Source organism: Myotis lucifugus, unplaced genomic scaffold (assembly GCF_000147115.1).
Source record: "Myotis lucifugus unplaced genomic scaffold, Myoluc2.0 scaffold_38, whole genome shotgun sequence".
Classification (NCBI taxonomy): Eukaryota; Metazoa; Chordata; class Mammalia; order Chiroptera; family Vespertilionidae; genus Myotis; species Myotis lucifugus.
In genome coordinates, this window is record NW_005871086.1 from 1,153,119 (window position 1) to 1,168,660 (window position 15,542).

The 15,542-nt window shown below is 42.6% G+C and overlaps 1 protein-coding gene and 1 pseudogene across 1 annotated transcript in view; both read right to left on the reverse strand.

The window, feature by feature from the left end:
* The window catches only part of LOC102417483 (ribonuclease 4-like), a 48,726-nt gene that overhangs the window by 19,594 nt on the left and 13,590 nt on the right, over positions 1–15,542 (reverse strand). The gene's annotated exons all lie outside the window — the stretch shown is intronic.
* LOC102417806 lies at positions 5,034–8,232 on the reverse strand (annotated as a pseudogene).

Below are 15,542 nucleotides of genomic sequence, written 5' to 3' on the forward strand. Positions count from 1 at the left end.
GCTTTGGAAGGGGGACAAATACCTCCAAAGTGAAGGCATATCCGTGGGTTTTAAGGATTTATCAGTAAGCTAGAAGCAGAGCTTTCCTGGGACTCTTGGAAACCTTTCTTTCTTTTTTTTTTATTGCTTAAAATATTATAACAAGTAGTACGTTTGTCTCCTCCCCCCCACCCCCGACCTTCCCCCAGCCTCCGCTACCCACCAGTGTCTTGTGTCCATTGGTTATGCTTATAGGCATGCATACAAGTCCTTTGGTTGATCTCTTACCCCCCAACCCTCTCCAGCCTTCCTACTGTAGTTTGACAGTCTGTTTAATGCTACTCTGCCTCTGTATCTATTTTTGTTCATCAGTTTATAATGGTCTTTATTATCCATAAATGAGTGAGATCACGTGGTATTTTCTTTCACTGACTCGCTTATTTCACTTAGCATAATGCTCTCCAGTTCCATCCATGCTGTTGCAAATGGTAAGAATTCCTTCTTTTTTACAGCAGCTTAGTATTCCATTGTGTAGATGTACCACTGTTTTCTAATTCATTCATCCGTTGATGGGCACATAGGTTGTTTCCAAATCTTAGCTATGGTAAATTGTGCTGCTATGAACATAGGGATGCATATATCCTTTCTGATTGGTGTTTTTGGTTTCTTGGGATATATTCTTAGCAGTGGGATCAATGGGTCAAATAAGAGTTCCATTTTTAACTTTTTGAGGAAACGCCATACTGTTGTCCACAGTGGCTGCACCAGTCTGCATTCCCACCAGCAGAGCACGAGTATTCCTTTTTCTACACATCCTCTTCAGCACTTGTTGTTTGTTGATTTGTTGATGATAGCCATTCTGGCAGTTGTGAGATGGTACCTCATTGTTGTTTTGATTTGCATCTCTCGGATGATTAGTGACTTGGAGCGTGATTTCATATGTTTCTTGGCTTTCTGAATATCTTCTTTTGAAAAGTGTCTATTTAGGTCCTTTGCTCATTTTTTTTATTGTATTGTTTATCTTCCTTTTGTTGAGTTGTATGAGTTCCCTATAAATTTTGGAGATTAGGCTCTTATCAGATATGACATTGGCAAATACGTTTTCCCACGCAGTAGGCTTTCTTGTTGTTTTGTTGATGATTTCTTTTGTTGTGCAAAAGCTTTTTATTTTGATGTAGTCCCATTTGTTCATTTTCTCTTTAGTTTCAACTGCCCTAGGAGCTGTATCAGTGAAGAAATTGCTTCGGCATATGTCTGAGATTTTGTTGCCTTTGGATTCCTCTAGTATTTTTACAGTTTCCCATCTTATATTTAAGTCCTTTATCCATTTTGAGTTTATGTTTGTGTATGGTGTAAGTTGGTGGTTTAGTTTCTTTTTTTTTTTTTTTTGCATGTATCTGTCCAATTTTCCCAACACCATTTATTGAAGAGACTGTCTTGACTCCATTGTATGTTCTTGCCTCCTTTGTCAAATATTAATTGAGCATATTGGTTCGGGTTGATTTCTGGGCTCTCTATTCTATTCCATTGATCTATATGTCTGTTCTTGTGCCAGTACCAGGCAGTTTTGAGAACAGTGGCTTTGTAATACAGCTTGATATCTGGCATTGAGATCCTACCTACTTTGTTCTTCTTTCTCAGGATCGCTGCAGCTATTCAGGGTCTTTTTTTATTCCAGATGAATTTTTGGAGAGTTCGTTCTAGGTCTGTGAAATATGTCATTGGTATTTTAATGGTGAGTGAGTTGAATTTATAGATTGCTTTGGGTAGTATGGACATTTTAATGATATTGATTCTACTAATCCATGAACATGGTATGTTCTTCCATCTGTTTATGTCTTCCTCTCTCTTTATTCAACATCCTATAGTTTTCTGAATAGAGGTCTTTTACCTCTTTAGTTAAGTTGATTCCTAGGTATTTTAATTTTTTTGGTGTGACAGTAAATGGGATTGATTTTTAGTCTCTCTTTCTGTAAGTTCATTATTGGTGTATAGAAAAGCCATAGATTTCTTGGCATTAATTTTGTATCCTGCTACATTGCTGAATTCATTTATTAAGTCTAATAGTTTTTTGATGGAGTCTTTAGGGTTTTTTATGTACAATATCATGTCATCTGTGAATAAGGACAGTTTTACTTCATCATTTCCAATTTTGATGCCTTTTATTTCTTCTTCTTGTTTAATCGAAATGGCTAGTACTTCCAGTACTATGTCAAACAGGAGTGGTGAGAGTGGGCATCCCTGTCTTGTTCCTGTTCTTAGGGGAAATGGTTTTAGTTTTTGCCCATTGAATATGATGTTGGCTGTGGGTTTGTCATATATGGCTTTTATTATGTTGAGATATGATCCTTCTATTCCCACTTTGTTGAGAGTTTTTATAAAAAAATGGGTGTTGGATTTTGTCAAATGCTTTTTCTGCATCAATTGATATGACTGTGGTTTTTAACTCTTGATTTGTTTATGTGATGCATTACGTTTATTCATTTGCGGAAATTGTACTATCCTTGCATCCCTGGGATAAATCCTACTTGGTTATGGTGTATGATCTTTCTGATGTACTGCTGGATTTGCTAAGATTTTGTTGAGGATTTTGGCATCTATGTTCATGAGGGATATTGGCCTGTAATTCTCTTTCATTGTGTTGTCTTTATCTGGTTTTGGTATTGGGGTAATGCTGGCTTCATAGAATGAGCTTGGAAGTGTTCCTTCCTCTTGAATTTTTTGGAATAGTCTGAGGAGGATAGGTTTTAGGTCTTCCTTGAATGTTTGGTAAAACTCCCCTGTGAAGCCATTTGGCCCCGGGCTTTTGTTTGCTGGAAGCTTTTTGATGATTGCTTCAATTTCTTCCATAGTTATTGGCCTATTGAGATTTTTAGATTCTTCCTGATTGAGTTTTGGAATGTTGTATTTTTCTAGGAATTTGTCCATTTCCTCCAGGTTGTCTAGTTTGTTGGAGTAGTGTTGTTCATAGTATTTTTTAACAATCATTTGTATTTCTGTGGGGTCTGTTGTTATTTCTCCTCTTTCAGTTCTGATTTTGTTTATTTGGGTCCTCTCTCTTTGCTTCTTGGTGAGCCTGGCTAGAGGTTCATCAATCTTGTTTATCCTTTCAAAGAACCAGCTCTTGGTTTTGTTGATCTTTTGTATTGTTTTTTTGGTCTCTATGTCATTTATCTCTGCTTTGATCTTTAGTATTTTCTTCCTTCTGCATACACTGGGTTTTTCTTGTTGCTCTCTTCCTAACTCTTTGAGTTTTAGTGTTATGTAATTTATTATCATTGTTTCTTGTTTCTTGCAGTAGGCTTGTGGAGCTATGAACTTCCCTCTCAAGACTGCTTTCGCTGTGTCCCATAGGTTTGGGATTGTTGTATTTTCATTGTTGTTTGTTGCCATGATGTTTTTTATTTCTTCTTTGATCTCTCTGGTAACCCAGTCATTGTTTAATAGCATGCTATTTAATCTCAAACAGGTTCTAGTATTGTGTTCATTTACAATTTCAGAAGGAAAGGCACAACTTGGAAACCAGGGTCTTTCCTTCTTCTTCCTTGTTAAACCATCAGAGCAATGTTTCAGCATTTGCTTATAATATATGCAAGAAAGGGATTAAAAAAAATCAGAAAACATCTTGAAGGTCCAGCTGCTCCCACCAATATATCAACTCTTAGGTTTAAGACAGGGACTGGGATTATTTTCAGCAGTCATAAAATAGGAAAAAAGAGACTAAAGCTACAAAAATAAAAAATAAATGAGGTAGATAAATTAAAGCTTTCATATCCAGGACTCGCCTGTTCCAACTTCATAACGTTCATGCAGTACTAACGGGGGAAAAGAATCTTCACAATTACTTGGCATAAGTCACATCAAAATTTTTATAAAAATTAGTATGTGAACCTCTTATCAGAAACATGCCCTCCATGAGTTTCTTCAATAATGAAAGACTCATTTCTTCTCTAGAGTAGGCACTAGTGAACTAAATCATGTCACCTGAGGTCCCCTGCTCAGGTGCCCACCTGTCCTGGTGTTCAGGAAGGTGGCATCTGGAAGCAGGGAAGACACTGGCACTCTTAGGGCTCCAACTGAACTGTATTTCAACAAATAGCAACACACACATTGACTCCTGAGGGACTAAGATCGTTCATTGGAGGGTATCCTAACTCACGGTCCCAAGGTGGAAGGAATTTTGTAATTCCACACCTTAGTTAAAAATAAAAAGGAAAGTACATTCAAAAAGGAAACAAAACAAAAGATGGTTGTAGGTTGAGGGACATACAAAGCAGGTCACCAAGGATGACAGACCTAGTCCATTTACCTGCACACAGTCCCGGAAGTATGCAGCTCCCCCTTCCCAGTTAGGCTAAGCAGTTTCTTTCCCATCATGGTTTAATAAGTTCCAACTTGAAACAGGGGACAATCTTTGGAAATAGTTCCTCTCGCTTTTACAAAGTCTTCATATGTACAGTTTATCTCAAGTAACAAAGCCACTTTGCAAGACCTGCTTCTTCCAAAATTAAAAAAAAAAATACTAGTCTGTATTTATTTTAGTATGTGTGTGGTTTTTGTTTTGTTTTTTAACAAAGCAGCATAGCAACATCGTGATTGTTGGAAGTGCATGAGGTTGTGGTCACTGTTATGGGTTCACTCAGCAAGATAGACCACCGACTCAGAATTTAAATTTAAGAGCCTTTATTAAGCTGGCCAGCTGACTACAGTTACAGCACCCTGCTGAAGCAGAGGCTGAACTGCAGCCCAGACTACAGGAATTACAGCATTTTTATTTGCAAAAACCACAAAGTTACAAAACCTTAGTTCCCAACACAGTACAGCATCATTACAGTAACTACCTTCCTATCTATGTGTTTTAGGAACAGACAGCACAGCGTGACCCATCTGGCCAAAGCGCCAGATATGCAGCCCAGCACAGTCACAACTGTAAACATTTGCACATCAGTAAAAAAACAAACAGGAGGAGATGGGTTTTTAAACAACGAGAAAAACAAAAGATCCAGTTCAAGCAGTCACTCTGCATTTCTCCTTCACACGGGCTCTCCCATCGCTTAGCTGACCGCAATCTTGTTTTCCTCCAGGAAGTGAGGGGACTGGTGTTTGGGGACACTGTCAGCAGCACCCGGCTTTTCCACGTCGCTGCTAACTGACTGGGAGCCATCGATCTTGGAGATGGTGGTGTTGCTGACAACGGAGCTGGCACCTAGGGACAGCAGGAGAGTCGGGATGCCTCCCCTCTGGATCACTGAGATCTTGTTGGTCTTCATGGCCAGACCATCGTTGAGCATGGTGGTGTACTGGTTCCACACAACAGGGTCCACGTTCACTGAAGGGGCCATGATTTCCTTGGGAAACACCTCTGGGACCCTCTTTGTGTCTGTTCCTAGAAAAGCCATGGTGTTCTCGATCAGCTTCCTCCTGCGGCGCGCGGAGCTGTTGTTGGCACCATGAGTCATATAGTGAACCTTCAAGTTGCCTTTGGTGGTGAAAGCTCATCCACATATGTTACCACGAAAGGCTTCTCCCCAGTGTGAGTCCGCTCATGAATCTGGAGGGCACTGGCTGATGAGAAGTTCTTCCCGCACTGCATGCAGGCGTGCTGCTTGCCCTGGCGGCGTGGCTGGGCCGCTAGCAAAGGTGCCAAGCCTGGGGACATGGTCGCAGGTTCAAATGCACCAAGAACTTCCACTTTGACATAGGTTGGCTGGGCTCGGACAAATGCTGATGGGAGACTGCTCCGACCTTCCATCTCAGTGCGGCTGCTGTCCTAGCTGTCTGCTTTGCCACCAGCATCACGAGACTTGGACTTGATGCTTTCTGCTTGGCTATTGGCCGGGGGGAGGGCTTGAAAGGAGGTCGCCTACAGGATTTCTGGACTTCGGCTGATACTCCTCGCCTCCCATCACTGAGGACGAGGAGTTGGTCAAGCCATCACTCTCCACTGAACCATTCTCTCGGCTGCTCTGCAGCTAGGACCAGAGGAGCAGGACCCACCTTCCCCGAGGCCTCCAGGGGGGCCATCAAGGTGAACCCTGTTGTGGGCGATGCCAAGTGGATGCCAGAAAGAGGCATGGGGACCTTCAAGGAGCTGCTGGGAGCATCTTGGGAGCCAACTTCATCAGCATCAATGCTTCTGACAATGTCATCTTGACAGACAGCACCTGTGTGGCCATTCTCACCCACTATCATCAGCTCAGGATCCATCAAGTCACAGGGACTCTGCAGCAGGGGTGTGTTGGGAATCTGACCACCCATGTGCATCCGAATATGTTGCTGCAACATGACTGCGTTGGTAAACTTCTTCTGACAGATGGGACATGAATGCTGCGTCTTTATGGATGTGTTGGTTCGGTGAACCCTGAAGTGTGTCTTCAGGTTGCCTTTGGTGGAGAAAGCTCGGTCACAGATCTTACAGCGGAAGGGCCTCTCCCCAGTGTGGGTTCGGTAATGCATTTTGAGGGAGCTTTGGCAGCTTAAGACCCGGTGGCAAATGAGACATTCGTTGGGGTCAGTGGTGGCCTTGTCAATGTTCTCAACCAGCTGCTGCAACTTCATGGTCTCTGACCCTGGCTTGGGTGTCCCTCTCCCTTGGAAGCCACCAATCCTTGGGGAATTATGGTTTGGCCCCACCCCAGAGAGTAGGGATCCATCCTCACTTTCTGGAGATGGCCCAGGCTGCAGGTTGGGGACCAGTGGGCCACCCATTAGGTCCTTGGGGTTAGTCCCCAAAGAGAGGTTGAGGTAGACCTACATTGGTGGTCCCTGTGACCAGGACAGGTTTTCTGTCTAGAGAGAGACTCAATTCATCTCTGGGGACAGGTACAGAGAGTGTATAAGGAACGCCATTGCCTGCTGCCATTTTGTCATGGAACTCGGTAAACAGCTGGGGATTCGCCTTCACCTGGGGGTGTCGATGAAAGTGTACCTTGAGGTTGCCCTTGGTGGTGAACCGGTGGCCACAGACAGAGCACACGAAGGGTCTCTCTCCAGTATGGGATCGGAGGTGGATCTGCAAGGAGCTATTAGTCCCAAAAACCTTGCTACAGTACTTACACTTGTGCCTGTAGAGGGTGGCCTTGTCTTTGGGTTTGACATCCACCGGGCACACATTGGGTGGCTTCCCTTTCCCTTTCTTAGACGGGTCTAACGCCACTGTGGAGGAAGGGCTCTGGAAGAGCACAGAGCTTGGGGTCAGGGGTAGCAAAGCACCAGGGATGCGGTTTGGGAGCACCCTTGTCCCATCTGGCCTCAGGGAAAAAGACAGCAGCCCTGGGGACACCGAGCTGGTGGTGGAAGGGATGCTTGTGTGAGGTAGCTTGGCTTGTTTCAAGGTGCCCAGGGACAGACCTTGGCTTCCAGTTTTCTGGCTGAGCAAAGCCACAGCTGCAGAGACCTGCTGGGATGCGTGGCTGCCTAAGGTCTTCAGGGTGTCAGCTCCCGCTGCACCGGAGTGGAGGGCATGGGCGGCCCACATGTTCACCTGGACTCGGATCTGCTCGGTGAGTTGGATCTGCTGTAGCTGCTGCTGCTGCAGACACAGGATCTGCTCCAGGACCCACCGGATGCTGTTGGCACCTGGTAGGGGGGTGGGCAGCGTGTCCGCGCTCTGCTGATTCACTGCCACCTTGGTGCCCCGTGGTGCTTGAAGAGTGTCGTTAGTGTTGGCCACTTTGCCTTTGGGTAAATAGCTTAAGTCCTGGGCTGTGGGTGGCAGGGCGGGTTCCGTCTTTAAGTACAGGACAGACTCCGTCCCTGGCTTCTCCTTCATGTCCCCTGAGCTGCTACCATTCTCCCTGTGACTGTCCTTAATGCTTGGACTGCGTGGCTGGTGGCTCAGCCCAGCCCCTGAGAAGTCTCTGGAAGGCATCAGCCCCTCGATGTCGTTCATGATGAGGACAGGTGGGTGTTTAGTGCAATTTTTCTTATGTTCTAAGAACTCAAGAGACGTTGAAGAACTCTCCGCAGCATTTCTCACAGATGTGAGTCTCCTCCTGACGAGGCCTCTTTACTGTCGCTGGGTCCCCATTCATGTCATCGCCAGTCCCCGGGTAGTTCACTGAAGCACCCGGCTCTCCCGCCTCCGGCGCTGCTGCGGCCACAAACCACGGGCCCGGCTGGGGCTGCGGCTGTGCGCCGCGGTCCTCCTCTGTGTGGATGTGCTGGGGCTTCGCTTGCTTGCACCTCGTCATGGTGTGAGCATGGGGGCGCTGGCAGCGCTCGCCCACTCCCTTGGAAACCTTTCTACTCTACCTGCCTTGTTTGGTAACCACTACCAAACCCAGTTGTGCTGATGAGCCCTGAGAGAAGCCAGGAGAGTTTGCATGGTTAGTGTCTCCAAAGTGATATTGGAGAATGCATTTTTAGACCATGAGGAATAATGCAAAGAACTTTGGCCTAGGTGTCTGTCACTGTTTTAGAAACGAAGACTGCAGAGATGAAAAAGACAATTATTCTTCTCTCAGGGTGTTCTATCTAATAAAGAGACAATGAGATCAATTAGCCTTTAAAGGAGTGGTGGTTACCAGTGGAGATAATCAGTTCTGCAGCTGTGTTGGGGTCCAGCCCCAGCAGGTCCAGGGGTTTTCAAAGGTGTGGACGGAGTCGGCGAAGAATGAAGGACACGGAGGTAGCGTTCTGTTGATCAACAGCCTAGCCAGGTTCAGTAGCCAGGTTCTGTCCAGGATCTCCAGCCAAGTTCTGTCCAGGTTCTCTTGACACGTTCTCTCGCTAGGTTCTCCAGCCAGGTTCTGTGTTTTATTGTCTTGTTACATCTGTATTTATACCAGTTGATTTTAATCCTATCAATTTCTATTCCAAAGGTTAGGGCGTTTCTTATCTCCATTCCAGGGAGTAAAGATTATGTAGCTTAAGCATGATTTTTCATAGTTAAAGTGATTACCCGCCTGGCACTTAGTTAACGGGTTTTATTCCCTCCCTAACTTCAGGGAAAAATCTTTTCCTACACCTTGATCAGCTTGATATCCTATTTGAGTTACTAACTGTTGTCTTTTGCCAGTAATAATACAAGCTTGTAAACCTTCTAAAATGTCTTGTCCCCATAAGTTGACTGCAATTCCAGAGACGATATAAGGCTGAAACCATCCTGTTTGTCTTTCCTCATCTTTCCACTTTAACACTGCAGCGCTGTGTTGAGTGTTATCAGGAATTCCAACACCCGTGACAGAGCCTATATAGCTTCTACCATGGACCAACTTGGAGGCCAGAATTCTTGACTGATGACACTAATATCTGCTCCAGTGTCTACTAGACCTTTAAACATTTTTCCTTCTATTTTTAGATTAATCATAGGACAGGTCTTGCTAATTTCCTGTATCCAATATATATCTGAGCTTCCAAATCCTTGTGTCCTTCTCTTCCTATTTATAACTTCACCTTGCTGAATATAAGGTAAAAGCAAAAGCTGAATATGTTTGCATTCTATAATTACTTTGATTTCTCCCTTATATTCTGAATCTATGACTCCAGGAAAAACAGTTAGTCCTTTTAGTGTATTTTCACTTTTTCCTAGGACTAAACCTGACATTCCTGGTGGCACAGGCCCCCAAATTCCTATAGGAATAACTTGTCTAGCCATATCGGGGATCAGGGTGATTGTTATTGTGCTATTAAGATCAAAGTTAGCATTTCTTTCTGGAGTGACTTGAAGGAGGGAATCTATTGTGGTTCTGGCAGGGTGGAACTTCCCCTTATTTAATAAGGGGGCTGGGGAGAGCCCTTCAGGCCGTTTCCCTGCGGCTGGCCATTTCCTATGTCTTGATTTAATGGCTGGCCCTTTCTATGAAATTTAGATCTACATGGATTGGCCCAATGACTCCCCTTTTTACATCTGGGACATAGACCTGCATTACCCGAGTTGGGAGGCAGAATGTTTATGCCTTCTCCCTGAGCGCCACCTTTTAGTTGCTTACATTCCTTTTTAAAATGTCCTTGTTGTCCACAATTGAAACATAATTTGTTTCTTGTTGTAATTGTGGCACCTAGTAAGCTTGCCTGAAAAATGCCTGACCCTACATTCTGACATGCTCGAATCATTTCTGTAATGGTACTATTTTTTCTTAGAGGCATTCAACATTTCTTACAATCAGCATTTGCATTTTCATAAGCTAATTGCTGAGTCAAAATATCTCCTGCTGTCTCATGTTGAATCTGCCTTCTCACTGCTTGAGTGAGGCGAGCTACAAAGTCAGAGAATGACTCAGTGCACTTACTAAAGGCTTTTTCAGGTTCCCCTTTTGCTGGTAAAGTCCACCAGGCTTTTCGTCCACAAAGTCTAATTTGCTCATACGCCTGCTAGACGTATTGGAGCTGATTTTGAACATCACTAAATTGTCCCTGTCCCGCAAGCATCTCAAAAGTTATGGGAACATTCTGCCTGAGATTTGAAGAAGCTTGCTCTTGACATTTCTCTAAAAATTCTCCTTTCCAGAGCAAATAATCTCCTCCATCCAGAGTTTCACGGGCTAGAGAATACTGATCATAAGGAGCTAGGAACGCTTCAGAAATATTAGTTATAATTTCTCCAGTAAATGGAGCATTTGCACCATTCTGTACTACACTATCACGCAAGGCCATATCATTTTAAAGTCAAATCTTTCATGCTGTCTTATTATTTGATTTGGGAACTGTGAATTAGCTACCTGTATAATAGGAAAAGCAAGTCTAACTTCTGTCATGTCCTTTCATCTTTTTCTGATGGCTTTTTGCATAGGTGATTCTGTTAGGGGCAATTTAAATGTTTCAGAATCAGGACATGAAGGCCACTCCTCCAATTTATCTTTCTGCTTCTCTTTAGGAGCTGAGGGTGCAAGGGGAGGAGGTCTTTCTTCTTTGAAAGGCTCTAACAAATGCAATACCGTTTCCTACAAAGAGAAACAATTTGGAGGCAAATTTTTACCTGCTGTTGAGCTTCTTTCAAGTTCTGACCTACCCATTCCCAACATTCAATATCCAATGTATCCTAATCAGAAAACCATGGATTATATTCTATAATAAACTTTAGAAACTGTAAAAGATCTTCTGAAACTGCAACTCCCTTATCCTTTAATAAGCAAGTCAGAAGTCTATAGGAAAGTTTCTCCTCTCTCGACAAATTCTGCCCCATTTTGATCTGGTTGAAACAAAAGAAATCACTAGAGCACTTACGGATCCGCGGGCTTCCGCAGCTGACATGAGTTTTGCAAGCAGTTAAACTTCCACCACCAGGTCTGGTGATGTGTTTCCGCTCTGGCGAATCCTTTCCCTTCAAGTTCCTTGCTTCGGACGCCAATTGTGAGAGTCCACGGCCAGCGTGGCTTTCGCGGGTTCAAAAACTTGGAGGGAGGGCTGACGCACAAATGATACACAAGACGGAATATTAATTTTTATACTGGGGGAACCAGAGAAAAACCCAACTAAAGAAGTCGAGTTCTCCCTGTTGCTCTTTTCCCAGCCGCTTTTATTAGCTAGAATACACAATTGCCTTTAGGAATGCAAACAGACATATCAATGGTAATGTTTAGCAAACAGTAAGATTGCCAGGTCTTGGGGGAGTTTGCTTTAGGCCATTGAGTCAGCAGCAGGTAATAAAATGTAGATATTCACCCTGTGAATATCAAAAGGAGTCCTGGTCAGCCTTCTGCCAGACTCCTCACATTTATATCAATTACTGTTGATCTTGGTCTGCAGCAGAGCAACACATGCCAGACCTTAGAGATAGTCTTAATAAATGAATCCAGTATGAACCTTTGTTTTTCTATAGCTTATGGAGAAGGCTCTTCATAATCCTGGGAACTTATAGCTCTCATACAGATAACAACCTACTGTTTTTGTATTTGAACCCTTTATCTTCTGAAGCCAGGGAGAGGAGATTATTGATAGGCACTAGTGATGTTGATTTTATCAAAGTCCAAATGAAAGTACCAAGCCAAAGATGGGAAAGGAAGAAGACCAATGTAGACTGAGCACATACTATAAGGTAGGACCATCCTACATGTTATACTAAATCAGGCCAGCCCACTCCCACACTCCCAATCTGAGTGAAATTCAGCATGTCCATACAATCAATGCTTAGGTCACAACTTTTCCCCAACTTAGTATTTAAACATTTACATTCTCATCACACACATAAGCATATTACATACATATAACCCTCACCTTAAACTACACACAGCAGAAATCACATTCAAATATAATCCATATCACACACACCTCTAATATTTATAGCAATTACCACACATACTCTGCACAAATAACGTATATAAATGTCACACACATTGGAATGATATAATTTATTGTGAAGGGAGGATCATTCAGTTTGGGTAGGTGTAAGAAATCAATATCAGGAAAATTCTTGGGATAGTTGAAAGAGATTCCATGTGTGTTGAATCTTTAAAGATTTTTAAATAAAAAATAGGAGTAGAACAGGTAAATGACAACAGAAGGGTATTCCAGATAGAGAACCAACATAGGTAAAGTTATGATATAAAGAATCCATGTGAAACATAATTCTAAGTAGCTGGAAAACATTGCCCATAAATGTAAAGTAGTGATTAGGAAGAGTTATTGATGTGGGCAGGGCCCATCACTTGGGAGCACTCATCACTCTACTAAAACCAGAGGGTGTGGTTAGAGGTTATTATGACCTCTAACAATCGGATGTCCTCTATGCTATCAACAAACCCATTCATGCCACAATGGAATTCAATGTAGCTGTAACTCCTGTGCTCTTTGTAGCCCTTTTTGTTTTTCACCAAGTAACACTTGATTATTTTGAAGGGATACTGGGCCCATATATATATACATTTCTGTAGCGATCTCTCCAGTTCCTGATGCATATGTGCTCGATTTTGTGCCAGAAAGTATAGATGAAGAGGTGATAGTTCCTGTCTTTTGGAGCTTCTCTTTCTCTCATGAGATCATTGCATCTGTACTCATTGAATTCCCAGCTTGTGCTCAGGTGGTGCTGTTTCATGAATTCCCTCCCGGAAAGGTCCTGGCTGTGTACATGGAGCCCACATAAGGGGAACAGCAGGACAAGAGAGCACCTTGAAGCTTTAGAGAGAATGTCTTCTGTCACCAGGATTACCTGTGGAAGAGAGAGGAAAATAACTGCCACACTGCCCTCAATTTGTGTCTTCAAATGAGCTCTACCTTAAAATTCTGTTCCCTGCTAATGTAGATACTTAGGCTCAATTTTACTATTGGGATCCAGACTAGAAGATGATAAATCTCATTAGATAACAAAATTTACAAGAACTGAAAATATGCTAGAGACTGAGTGAGACAAGCACAAAATTGTAGAAAATAGATAAATTTTATTTTGAGAATTCTAAACACCTTCTCTTCACCCAAAACAAGGAGCATTCTAGCTAGTTCTGTTTTAAAGTCCAGATGTGTTCTCATAAAAGAGTGTGTCTGAAAGAGAATGGTATTTTAAATTTTATATCTGTGAAGTAGAAAAGGTTTAAGGGAATGTAGAAGATGAGTAGACTTGGGAAACATTTTCCAAGCAGGAAGGACTTGGCTCCCTGAAATCCCAGGCTGTAATAAAACTGATTCTGCAAGTGTTGCTTATCTCATTTTGACTTCCTCATAGCACTTCCCCAATGCCTGCCTGAAACATGGTAGTACGTTTGACTGCCCACTTGCCTTCTCAGAGGCCATTTTCCTAATTATCATCATGCTGAATGATCTTGATTTTCCAGTAAGAATACCATCATAAAGTTTGAAATAGGATTCTAAGCAACCATGTACCAAGATTGAAACTGCCCTCAAAGGAACTACTCTGGTCAAAATCAAGGCCTAGAGATATTTGAAAAAGTCTCCCCTTTAAACCGGATCTTCGTCCTCAGTTACCATGAGAAGTTAACCTGACCCTACAGAAACTCTAACCTAATTCTCAATATCTCAGAATTGGTGTCCTCAAATGAGCCTAATAATAGCTTCCTTTTACTGACCTGTGAAAGTCTAATGGGATTTGCAAGAGAGCACTTTTGAGGGTCTCCAGTGCTCTATCAGGCACAGAACAAGGGATAGGCAGGTCTCATTTGTGGAACCCTATCCCTAGCTCAAATAGCCTAAACAGGATGAGAAGACCACCATTCAAGCTACTTCAATGTATTATGCTTGAAAATATTGGGGAGGGAAGGAAGTGGAATTCGTGAGATTAATGCTGAATTAAATTCAGGTCTTTGCTTCTTATAAGTTGGATCACTGCATTCTCAACTCTACCACCTAGAAGGTCAAGCAAACCACTTCCAATGTTCCTGGGCCTTCCCCCCAGCCATGCTCAGTACCAACCCTTCTAACTCCAACTTGTCCTATTCAGATTCCATACTCACCTTCACAGGTTTGTGGGGATTAGTGTGTGAATCTAAAGAGCAGAATCAGTGTTCTTTCCCTTTTCTTAGAGCTAAGAAGTCTGAGGCAGTGAAGAAAGGAATAGATGTGGGAGGTGCAGTGTTCCAACTGATTGGCAGTGGTGTAGGGGGAAGAGGGGAAAGCCTTACTATGTGCACCTGTTTATCTCCTCATCTAGAACACTGGGGGTCATACATCAAAGACAGTATTCTGGGTACACAGGAATGGCAAGGCCCTGGAGGCAGGAGTTAAGAACAAAATTTAACCAAGTAAGTTTGAAGATCTAATTGGCTTTATTAAGCAATTCAGGAATTGGGTAGCATGCCATCTAGCAACTAAAAAGGTGCTTTGGTGAGTTTTACAAAATGGAGGGTTTTTACAGGCAGAAAGAAGGTGAGACTACGTAGTTAGAAGACTGGATCATTTTAGGCGAGGGCACCTTCACAGGAGAAGGCAGAGGGTCTTATCAGCCAGATTACCTCACCAGTGCTGATCAGGTAATTCTAAATTGACCGGTTTAAAATTTCACCTCTGGAAGAGACTGACATTTGATTAGTTGTCATGTTTTAGTTTGGTGACATGGATTAGCAAACATGATTCACAATTTTACTCATGATTTTTCATACTTCTGATTTTTTGACTTTACAATCGTGTGAAAGCAATACATAGTCAGAAGAAACTGATGGGCTAAGCTATGATGGTCAGTAGTGTTGAAAAGAATGGTTGAAAACAATCCAAAATGGGGTCACTTTTGGTAACCATGTGAGGTAATAGATACATTAATTAGCTTGATTGTAGTGATTCTTTCACAATGCATATGTATACTGCATCAGGTTGCACACTTTAAATATAAACAGTTTGTATCTGCTGTAATTCAGTTTAGTCCTTTCATGTGCGCACACACACACACACACACACACGCAAATGCATATATGCACACACTCTCACATACATACTTTCATTTTTAGCTGCTAGTGTCTTCATACATCTCTGTTCCCCAATTTGTTTCAAAATAATCAAAGGGGAAAGGGAGGGGTGTGAGAATTGTCTTTAATAAATGACACAAATGTTTCTGTGTTGTGGTCATTGATCCAATAGTTTTAATCATGGACCAGTTTATGAGGTTATTAAGTTGGTGCATGTTTATAAACTAAAAAAGAATTAAAAGAGGATAAAAGAAAAAAATTCCACACAAGAACCAT